This window comes from Lissotriton helveticus, chromosome 6 (assembly GCF_964261635.1).
Source record: "Lissotriton helveticus chromosome 6, aLisHel1.1, whole genome shotgun sequence".
NCBI classification, from domain to species: Eukaryota; Metazoa; Chordata; class Amphibia; order Caudata; family Salamandridae; genus Lissotriton; species Lissotriton helveticus.
Window position 1 is genome coordinate 877,308,780 of NC_136067.1, and position 12,446 is coordinate 877,321,225.

General features: G+C 43.3%; 1 protein-coding gene across 5 annotated transcripts in view; it reads left to right on the plus strand.

Moving 5' to 3' along the window:
- FAM184A (family with sequence similarity 184 member A) overlaps positions 1–12,446 on the plus strand; it is a 572,845-nt gene that overhangs the window by 463,554 nt on the left and 96,845 nt on the right. The window lies entirely within an intron of this gene.

Below are 12,446 nucleotides of genomic sequence, written 5' to 3' on the forward strand. Positions count from 1 at the left end.
ATTGTGAGAGGAAGGTCGTAAATTGATGAACAGGATGAAATGAACTTTTCAGCGAAATGGAAGCCTCTAGCATCTTAAAGTGAACGAAAGAGTTTATTATGCATGTCTGTCACTGATACACTTATAAGTCACTGCCAGGGTCTAAATCTGGTTATTCACAGCTATGTTGTAGCAACAGTTGCTTAAACATAAAGGAATTCGAGGCTGCAGATTGGAGGCCTTGCAAGAGAGCCTGTCATTGTGGCAAAGGATCTCTTTAATGGAGAGCAGAGAGCACAACTATGATGTGGAAAGGAGGGAGATGGTACAGAGGGAGGTGTGGATGGGTGGCAGGAGCCCAGGTATTATTTGTATATATTTGGGAGGGGTGAATGGATTTAAGAGGGGATGGTATGGGTGGCTGTCAGAACACTAAGTTGTTTTTCATATTTGGGTGTGGAGGAGGTGGTTAAAAGGGTGGTGTGGGTGGGTGGCAGGATGCCAGATATTCTCCTAGGATTCTTCTAATTCTGCATGGCAGGCGAAAGCGGGGTAGATGATTTGTGCGGGCCATTCATCACAGAAAATTGTAGGGTAGCAGTGAATAATGGGGATTATATTCACTGTGGGCTTCTGAGGAACATCATAGAAAATTGGAGCTTTGCTTGAGTTGTTAATTTGATGTAAGTCAAAACCACTCAGTGAAAATGATCCCCATTATTTAAATGACACATCTTTAATTCTATAAATGATTCATTGTGGTAGGAGGAATGGAAAACATTAATTTCTAAGTGTGTGTGTCCTTAGTAATGATTCACAAGATGAGACAAAAGGTGCTGCAGAGCTGTGGCCGTATAGGGCAGTTTTCCAGCAATTTCCCTGAACTGTGGCCCTGCTTCGTCCTAGAAAGGGTCCATTGAGCTCTGATGCATAGGGATACGAACCTTAAAGGTGCAAGGGTAATGGGGAACCTTTCCTTTCAATCTACCCATAGCCGAGTTTTTCCAAATAATACCCACCTGGTTCAGAAACAAAGAAAATTATTCGAACTGGTCAAACAGATGCTACGGGCGATGAATCTTACATACATGCTTATGTGCCTAGCCAGACTTAAGGTACTCCACAGCTCACACTTCTTCATTTTTGATTCTACTGAGACAACCTGGGACTGGGTTGCAGACAGTGCTTCATTTGTAAAAGAATACGTGCTAGGGTCCAAGGTTTTGCTCAGAAGCCCGCGGCCCACACTATTCAATGTCAGGGCACCAAATATCAAGGCTGCATACTCTTGATTACACCCCATACCTTTTTAATTCACAACAGTTCATACCCCTTAATCTCACTCTTATAGGTAGATTCCATCCCTTGTTTCTCCCATTATTAACATTTTACCGTCTTTTCCTCCCTTTCCCCCTTATGTATAATTTCTTTTCTTGCTCCGTGTGATGAGGAAAAATAATTTACGGTGCCCATAAATGAGTGCTGGTGGGCCACATCAGCAACCACTGGCTCAAATTAAGCACTGGTTGCAGCAAAGAAAGACCTGAAATACAAACCTCTCTCCACTTGCGGGAGATGCTCATACCTCCTGCAAACAGTGATCACGTTGGCAGCAGCAAACTGCGAAAACTCTCACACAATCAAAAAATCCCTCCTCACGGCACTCCTCGGAGATGGAAGGCAGCTGACGAAGTGTGAAACACAGTTGTAAGGACCGCTAACCTGTGGACCCTCAGGCTCTCAAAATCCTGCCTTAGAGGAAGCCTTGAGTTTAATGGTGGGCATTATTAGCATAACAGATGCATTAATGGTGTTATGGTGAGCAAGCATGGCCTATGATTCCAATTTCTGGTTATTTGAAGCAGAATTTGTCCATCCCTGGCATTTTTACATGGCGGTACTCAATCAAAAGGAAAAGCTGATGTTTAGGGACTGTGTATTTTCTAACAATGAAAACTGATTTGATTTTTAAAGAAAAAAATATGCTTTTTCGTAAAAGGTTTTTCTTTTGGAAAAATGAGTTTGATTGCTGGAAAGTGGAAAGTGGTTTTGATAGAAAAATATGTGTATTTTTAAAAACTAATATGCTAATGAAGACAAAATATTACAATTCTAAAACACATATAAAGTTATTAGCTGAATGACAATTCAATTTGAGTTGGGGAGACTTACTGCTGTGGTAGTACCCTTTGTGGCACACAGCATGTGATGATTTGAATTTTATTAGATCATACGCATTCAATATTGATAAACGTTTTCCTAGCATTCTGCTTATAACTTCATCTGGAATGTTTGGTGGGGACTCCTGATAAATCTTTCTTAGGGTGGTCATAGTGTAATGTTAACACATATCATCAGCATTTTACAGTGTCAGCAGGACTTTCCTTGAGCAGAATTAGCTTTCACTACAGAAAAGGTTGGAGATCCCTGCTCTATACCAATTACTTATTTCTTTTAAGTCGCGGGTCTCTTGTTCCGATCAACAAAACACGTGTCGGCTGGAGTTTTCATTAAAGAAATCATTAAAATGACTAATTTATGACATGTTTGTTTTTTCCTCAATATAAGTTATCTACTTGTTACACCGTATATAAGTGTGCCAGGGCTTGCTAAGAATTTTTGTACAGATCTGTGGATCTGAATTGTGGGGTGTTGGATGATTACCCCCTCACTGGGCACCTTTAATCAAAATTCAGCATTAAAAGAATATACACCGTAAAGATTGAGCGCCATTTCCATCAGGGCACAATCATCCTAACGAATTTTACTTTTCTCTTGTTATCGAAAAAGAGAGCTCTCCACTTTAACAACTGGCTTTCTTGGTGCTGATACACTAAACCATGCAGAAAAGGCCCTATTGGACCTTTTATTCACATCCCCAATAAAAATAGTTCTGAATAATTGGAAAGACTCGTACAAGGCATCATATAAATGCTGGATGAACTGGATTGCTCACCTTAGAGATGCAGACAATATCGCTCTTCAAAACTCATTTTGGCAACCCTCCCCTAGACAGTGGACAGTCTAGATGCATATTTCAGTACACATAAACCACCATGATTGACCTCGAAAAGTTTCTCTACCATAGGTCTTTCTCTCTAACACACATATTTGACAAACATCCAACATAAACTGGTGTAGGCCTCTTTATTGTCCTGATCGTACTATTTTTTCTTCTCCTATTCTTTTACCTGATTCTTATTAGTCTTATCTATTTTTCATCTTTTATTTCTCTTCATTTCTTATCTCTTGATCGTATGAAGATTAGCTATTAGTGTACAGTTTGATGTATCAATTTGCATTATTTTTTTCACTGGACCTATATAGTATTGGGTTAATAATCATTGTTTATCAGATGAACTGAAAATGTCATGTTTCTGCTCAACTGATGTATCAAGATAATTTTATATTGCTGTACACCTTATATCGTTTGTTGTTCTTTGTGTTTCTCTATTGAAAACAATTAATACAAATATTTGAAATGGGAACAGACACTGGTTGAAATGTTTGATCCGGACAATTAATAAGGACTTGAACCAATTAAATGCTGGTTTTGAGACATGTGCCTCAGTTTGAAGTGGAGTAAGGAGTTCAAAGACAACAGTGTTGAATGCAGTCGATAGTTTGAGAAAGAGAAGGAGTGACAGTATCATCTAAATTTTCGTTCTCACACCTGTGGCCACACAAAATGTTATCCATCACCGAACCAAGGGCTGTTTATGTTCCATGTTGAGTTTTAAATCTCAATTTATGGCTATCTAGACGTTGATATTGGCTTAAATATGTTTGTAATTAGGTAACCACCATTTTCTCCAGAACTTTGGACAACCAAAGTAAGTCTTCAATAGCACAAACTTTTTATAGGTCTTCAGGGTCAATAGAGGTCTTTTATGAGCAAGAATTGATTGTTTCAAACGTAACAGAACTATACCCAGAACCAATGATTTGGTTGATAAACGACGATGGGCGCAATACTGGAAGGCATCTGATTGGCTGCCAGCGCAGATGGCATGTCATTATTTATTGCTCTTCTTGTGCAAAGCTGAGGTTAGAGAGAGCCTAATTCAAAATCAACTTAAGTTCTTCATCTATTGATACGTTCTCCTCCATATTCTGATATCTGCATGGGGCAAAGGTGTATTATGGGTGTTTCCTCCTAATCCTTCTTCTGCACACTGAAATAGTGTGATGTCACATGGTGTGAGGACATGCTTGTACTATGCCTTTTCCAATTTATATGAGCAATCCAGCTTAAATATTTATGATACATGCATATCCACTCAAAGGCAGATCCCCAGGCTTTGGGTGGATGTTAGTTGCCTGCCTTAGCAATTTTCGCTCTCAATTCCACCTCAAGCCTTCTTCTAACCTGCCCGATAACGCCTCTATAATTTATTCACCGATAACTCCTTATATTTAATTTAAAGGTCAGTACACATTTTCAGTACGAAACAGCATGTAAATCTAAGAACACTGAAGCCAAATATTTATGACTAGCTCTGAAATCATACCCACGACAATGGCTTGGGCCAGTGCTTAATTTGTAAACAAATAGGTGCCAGGGCTCTTGTCAGGAGGCCACTGCAGTTGGCACCACACGTTGCCCCTGCCATTCTACCAATGATAGTAACAACACAACTACTAACCATTACACTCCAAGTGTTACAATTTGGACTATTTCAGGCCACTAAACCTATAAGAATGGCTTGGGCAGCTGGTAATAGGCATTTTTAATGTATATTTAATTAATAATTAACTGTTGTTGTGGTCACCTCAAAATTAGCCACACACCGGCACCTTGTGGCAGACTTTCACTAGCACCAGTGTTGACATTTAAGTGCTGGTTCCGAGCACCGGAAAGCCCCGGCTCAAATTAAGCACTGGCTTCGGCTCTTTCGAAGAAGGAATAACTTTGCCTTTCCTCCTGGGCCGTATTATGGACACCGAGGCAAAAGAGCTGTTGGCAGGCCCACGCGGGGATGCCTTTATTACTCATCAAACAGAGGCAGGTACACTTCCAGTGAAATACGGAGCTGCAGTTTCAAGCCATAGTCCTTCACTAATGCGCTCTCCTCAATTGTCAAGAGTTTTCACTCTGCGCTGAGGTCAGCATTTCAGTTGTTTTTGTTTTTTTGCAATCTGATGTATTGTTCCAGTCAGTGTCCAGTGCAAACAGAAGCAGTGCGCCCAATGTGCAATTTGGGCATGGAGGTTGTTTGTTTTTTCCATAGATTGTAGTGGGAGCAGCCTGTTCTGGCATCAGCAAAAAGCACAGATGATGGACGAAATGCTGAGCAAATCAAACATTCACCCTCAGTCAGGGTTAACTCCATCGTTTTTTTGCTCCCAATACCATTCCACTTTAGACCCAGTCATAGGCAAATATTCCATCCATCTTTTGTTCTTACCCCGAATCTGGTCCCAGAATGCTTCTTTCCAGTCCAGGGGGTACCTGGCCTGACACTTCAGGCTGGACTGTTCCCATGAGGAACAGGGTCAAGACTGATTTGCATTTGGCATGGTCCAAACTTGGGTGACTTGGTGAGCAAAGAAAACAATGGATTAAACCCAACTCTGTGACTGGGGAGTGAATGTAGGATTTGTCCAGCATTTCGTCCAGCATTTCTCCTTTTTTGTTCTGACATCAGGTCACAGTGCCCACCACTAGAGCCTAAAAACAGTCCGCCTGAACTACAGTCATCCCTATAGCAAGTGAGAAGTAAGTTGGGCCCTTTGAGCGTAGGTTAAATATGTGGCCCAGCAGGGTGGAGGGAAACACCCCCATTGTGCCTCCCACATGTGGTAAAAGTCTGTCTGCTGCCTCTGATTAGGACCCTACATCAAGATGGGCTGATACTCCACACAATTCCTTTATTGGATACCAATGCCTGGTGTCTAGTTGGCTTTCAGAACCCCAGGTGCTCGAAGATTCAGCGTGAACCCACCAATCTGCCACCCTAATGGGACAGAAAAGCAGCCTGGGGTGTTAGGCTGTTGCCTAGTGCCAGGAAGGGCATGCTCTGCTCTCCCATTCTACTTCTGTCTTTTTTCCCTGGTGACCTGGTGGGCCTTCTTCCTTTGCAGGAGTGGGCAGATAGAGGTTAAACACCCCAGTCTGCTCACCCAGGAGGTTGAAAAGCAGATAAGACAAACAAGACAAAAGACAATTTAAAAAAAGCTATAGTGTGGTGGCAGACTTGTTCTTGTAATGTTTTGGGCTCCAGACAGTTCAGAGAGTGATTGGGGCACTAACCACTAATCAGCCCTCTGAGGAGACAGAAAGCCAACCAGGGATCCAGGGAAAAAAAATTAGCAATGCCGTAAGATGGTGTGCCGAACCATCTTGTCATTGGGCCTCATGTCTGCAGTATTTCTGACCATGGTAGCGGCAAAATAGATGCCTTAACCCCTCTTTGCTGCAAATCCCAATTTCCATTTACTTGCAGATACACAATCGTTTTAGAGACGCAAGCTCACTGTTGGAATGATTAAGCCACAAGTGTGGAGGAGGATAAAACTAGAAGTGCAAATATTACGTTAGACCAATTCCAAAGCCTTTTTCAGTAAAATCTATTAATCATAGGTCCAGTCCTCTGAGTAAGGGAACACTAGAACAGGGACTAAGACAGGGACTAAGACCCTAGGGAACACTTCTTGCCAAACAACACTATTTTAGGGCCAAGAACTGCCTATACAAGAAAGCATGAATGAGCAGGTTAAGATTAAATGGCCTGTACCTAAATACTCATCATATCCAAACATTGATCTGACATTGACTGATCTGCTCTCAGATGTGCAGTCCCATTTGCCTATGACCTGATCGCAAATTCTCTGCGTATTTCATACAGTATTGCATCTATGTGTTTTAGCCTCAAGGGACATTAGTTTGGTCAGATTTATCAATGGGTCTTTAGATGAAACACGTGTTTTTTTTGGGGGGGTTTTGTCCTCATTTGCCTCTATCGCACCATTTTGCTTTTCTCACCAGCCGAAATGTCCATAACCTCATTTGCTGACATGAGTTACCGACAATGGGGTAGCTGTAGGGCGCCCTGGATCAATAGCTCACACCATACCGGACCCTATGCACACCAATACCCGGTGGAGAAAAATCTACCACCATGGAAAGAGGTGCTATCAGCCGAGGCGGAAAAAATGCTTAATCATAGGACCCCTGGTCTAAAATAGCAATACTTTCACCAATTCCTGCCTGCTATGACCCTTTATTGTGCTATCTAACTTAGCCACATTTTTTACTGAAGATAACCAATCTTCATAACTTGGTGGAATCGGTGATACCCATAATTTACAGATCTCTCTGCGGGCCAATAAAATCGTATAAAATATAAAATTTAGATGATTCTTATTGCTTACACTTTCCGAGTCCATCAATCCAAAAATAACTAGTAAAGCGCTTACCTTAACTTGAATCATCAAAGAATAAGATAGCGCTTTACTCACGGCCATCCAAAAGGGCTGGATCTTTGGGCAAAGTAAAAACATATGGCGGTTGTCTTCTTTCACGCTGCCACACTTTGGGCATGCCACATCTCCTCCTCGACCAAACTTCAATAGCCTCCGGGGAGACCAATAAGCCCTGTGAACGGTGAAGAGAAGATGGTTCCTTCTAAGGTATGCAGGTTTTACTATTTTGTATAAAGTACGCATAGATACTTGCCATTGATCTTCAAGCGTAGTTGACAGCAAGCATCTGCCCCAAAGTTCATCTGGAAGGTTGAAGTTCCCATCCTCCATGTCCACCATGACCCAGTACAAAAGTGCGATTTCCTTAACTGGAGACTGCCTGGAGATCACTTTCTCCTCAAATTCGTTATAACCTCCAACTTTTGCACTAGAAGTTTGAAACCAGCTCAAGACTTGGAGATATTTAAATCTTGATATTCTTTGACCTGATATCTGGTTGCATTCCTCCCAAGAGATCAGCTGATTCCAAGCTGCTATTCCCGCTTCCCTCAAGGGTGTGGCCAACGCATCTTTGGCCCATTCAGGGGACCCCGGAGAATGCCAGATAGGAGCATAATGGCTGAAATATGGCAGCTTCACAGTTCTCCTCACTAGTCTATACCATGTCTCAGCCATGCCTCTTAAGATTTTTAGCCTTACGTTTTTTAAAGTACTCTGGGACCGTGTACTTAAACATAAAACCTCCTTCCGTTAAGTTGTGCCTTCTCAACTGGACCTCGAACAGACTGCCTACTTCTGAATTGGATGGTGTAAGCAGAAGCATTCTTCCATTTTTTAACATAAAAGACCAGGAGTACAGCAGCAGATCGGGTAACGCTAGGCCACCTTTTTCCAACCTCCTTCTCAGCTTCTTTCAAGAAATTCTTGGCCCCTTAAAAGCCCAAATGAAGGAGCTAATCTGACCCTGGAGTTTTAAAAACTAAGTTTTGGAGTAGGGGAGAGGAATAGACTCGAATAGAAACGTAAACTTCGGTAGGATTACCATTTTTATAAGATTAACCCGACCAAACGGGGTCAGAGGGAGATGCGCCCAGTTCTTCATCAGGGTGACCACTTCCTTCTTAACTATCTCGAAATTTACTTCGATGAACTTAGCGATATCCTGTGTAATCCTTACCCCAAGGTGTCTCATGTTCTTGGTGCATCTTATTCCATCTGCTGTGAGATTCCAAGTCATAATCTCAGTTTTTTGCTTATCAGTAGTGATTGTTAAAACAGCCTCAAGTGCACTATGAATCTCACTACTAAAGACCAAGATATTTTCTGCATATAGACCAATCTTTTTACTCCAGCCATTATAATTGAAAGCTCGAATTCCAGCATAGCCCCTAAACCGTCTAGCTAGTGGCTCTATATCCAGGTCGAATAAAAGGGGGGACAAAGGACAGCCCTGTCTTGTTCCCCTTGATATCTGGACTGGTTCTGTCAAGGCTCCATTAACTAGAACTCTAGCAAGAGGTGCAGCATATATACCCTCCAGCACTTTACATATATTCGAGCCCAAGTTAAGAGATTTGACTACTGTTTATAAAAAAAAAACAATTAACACGGTTGAACGCTTTAGCAGCCTCCAGTGCCATTACCGCTAAAGGGAGACTATACGTGGTGGCCAGATCTATTGCCCCAATAAGATTAAATGTCAATTCTTTCAGCATTCTCCCTCGGATAAAGCCCTTTTGATCTTCATGCACAACCAAGGGAATAACCCCATTTAGCCTTTCTGCTATGATCTTTGCAAATAACTTGTAGTCACAATTTAAATGTGACACTGGCCTATATGAATCGCAATTTTTGGGGGATTTACCAGGTTTCAAAATTAAAGCTATGGTGGCCTCTTTCCAAGAGTCCGGAAAACCCACTCTAGACATGAATATGTCATTAAACATGTGTAGCAGAATCGGTACCAAAATATCCGCCAGGGCCCTATGAACTTCGTGAGGAAGACCATCAGGTCCCGGGGCCTTCCCTTTCTTCCCCTCGCCTATTACTTTCAGTAGTTCCCCTGTGCTAATCTCTTCGTTCAGAAGCCTAGTATTCTCCATTGGAAGCTTGTTCCCTTATTCACTTTGTGATACCATGTGGACGAAATTAAACAAACACGTGTTTCAGCTTCCAATGAAACACATGTTTGTTTAATTTCGTCCACATGGTATCACAAAGTGAATAAGGGAACATGCCAGCAAATTCAGTCTTTACGGTCTTCACATCCAGAAAATAAACTAAATTAGACACAAGCCTATAGTTATTGCCTCTGAAAAAATGACCATCAATATAATGATAACATACCACAAACAAGCAGTAAAAGTTCCGAACGCAGGTACAAATTGCCCCTTGATACATATGTACCGGAAAATATGATAGGTCTAACTCTAAGGAAAATAAAGTGAATTTTGGCTACAGGTCCTGTTTCTGGGTTAGTGCTGCCTTTCACAACAATGCTGCCAGTGTCCTGATAAAATATGGTTTTACCTAATAAAAGATTGTCACCAAACTATCAGCAACATCCTTCAAATTCCTGTGGGCATCCCCTTTTACTCAGGTAGAATGTTGCTGGTTTTGGATCAAATTAGAAGACTTGAATTTCCAAGAATTTCTAAGCCAGGTGGAAGTGATATGTTTTTAAGAAACATGGCTTCTGACTCCAGTAAAAAAAGAAGGGTACAATACTTAGTTACCACCTGCAGTAAAGAATTTGAGAGGGCGTGTTTCAGGTTCTTTGTTGGTATGGATTTCAGTCACTGTGGTAAGTAAACTCCTCTCTCTTTCATTTTGCACTCAAGAAAGTTTACCATTTAAGTCTGGATACAGAACTTTGAAGCACAAATCTTTAAAGTTTACAGTAGGAATATGAGAGATAAAAGCAAAGAAGGTATTCTTGACAATCTCTTGTTGCACTCTACTCACAGCAAATTGGCAGGCTAGGTTTGCATCCAAAGCCACTAGCTTTGACAGATGGTGATTTTAATCTTGCATATTGTGACTAGGTTTTGGCTGATTTAGAGTTTGGTTGTGCCAACGAGAGCCATGGGTCATGGTCATAGTTGCAGTAAATAGGAACAAATATGATGGAATGCTTGAATTAATCTCAGCTACTGGTAATCACTTGGGTCCATCGTTCTTGTGCACACCATGCCACCTCATTTTGGACCCAGCCAAATGGAAAACATTCTTGAACCTGCTCCAGTAAGAACAGTCCAGCCCAAACTGCCAGGCCTGGTCCTTTCTGAAATGGAACACAAGCAACCCAAGAGGGTTTCACCCTTATTAGAGCTCATCAGTCAGGTACAGCTTGGTTCCAGCTTGGTTCCAGTGCCTCAGTGTACATTGGACCCACATCTGGGCATACCAGTCCCATTTAGGGTCTCACGTTGAAATATACAAAAAGTGATGGAATGCTTGAAAGAATATTAGCCTCCCATTGCATCATTATTGTGCACACCATGCCACCTCAGTTTGAACTCTTCCATATGCAAATCAGTATTGACCCTGCTCCAATAGAAACAGTCCAACCCTGACTGCCAGAACAGGTATTTCTCAATTTGAAAAGTGATTTTGAAGTTGCACACAGCCCTGGTTAATTGAAACTATGAAAACCATGGGCTTTGTCTGCGACTACCAATTGTAATAAAAGTAATTGTTACCATTTTACATTTAAATATTGTAGCATGTTGTCACCATGCACGTGATGGCATTGTGACAAAGGACTCCGATATTGTTAAGGGTATTTAACAAGGCTCTGCTCAGGGAGGAGCCTAGCGACGAACGAAGATGGCCGCATAAGCTCTCGGCTCCGTCGACCTCCTCCTGCTGCTTGAATATCCTGCTACAAATCCTGCTTTTTCGCCTAGCTCCCGTGTGGGTGACCTGTTGCTGATACTGGCAGTGTGGTCCTGGGAAACTTACGACCCGGATTGCCGGAGCTACATCGAGTGGAAGTTCTTGGCCTAACGCTGACCGAAAACCGGGACCTCGAGTACTCACCCTGCCGGGTTGTAGTGCAACAACGACGGCCGGGGGACCCAGACACGGTCCGGTCGATAGGAGTGGAGAGCAACCTGCCCCTGTATTGGTGGAGAGCCTGCGGTTCTACCTGCATTGAGGAGGTGTAATGATCCTGTGAGGGCTGAGTGGTCGGGGGTCCCCTTCTCGGCGTTCCCCTCCCGCCGGGGTGGGGCCCCCGTCCGAGAGGCCTTATCGCTGCTGTTCTGTGTGCCTCCTGCCCCCGCCTGCCCTCATCGCACTTCGGTCCCTGGGGGAATCGGGTGACCCGAAGGGCGCGCTGATGTCTGGAGTTGATCAGTTTGCGGGGGTGCGGGGTGAAGAAGAGCCATCATTGCGAACCGTTGTGGCCGCCATTGAGGGTCTGTGCTCCTACATGGTTGCTCTCCCACATAAGTCGATCGCGGATGTCGCCGAAACTGCCCGATCGCATAATGACTCTGATCTGTCTGGTCCCCCTAAGCGAGCCGTTTCTCCCACTTTGATCCCAGAATCTACGACTCGAGGCCCATCTAGTGTCGGAGCATGGATAGCAATATCTGTACCACAGTGTGCGGCTGTATCTGTCATGGTGTATCGCCCGTCCAAGTTGAGGAGTCCGCATGTGGTCGTGTTTACGTGCTTGTCCCCCAATGACTTTATTGAACCTGTGACCCGACGGAAACAGCGGGCATCTATCGACCGTGTGAGCTGTGTAGTGTGTTGGAGTATGGGACGGTCGGGATCTGGTCGCACCGTGGCGTGTGTCATGGCGGCTGAGGATTGTGGTGGACTGTGGACATCCGTTGGGCTCGCCGCACAGATTCGGGGACTGGCTGGACTTTTGATTTATCCTGTGAATAGGCGGGTGCGGTGTGTGGAACTCATGGTGAACACTCGTAGAGGTCAAGGGTGAGACTGAAGTCCGACTCGGATGCTAGGGGTTCGTGAGGGACCCGGGACCCGCCATTTTCTTGTATTGGGGGCGGGGCGGTGTAGGACGT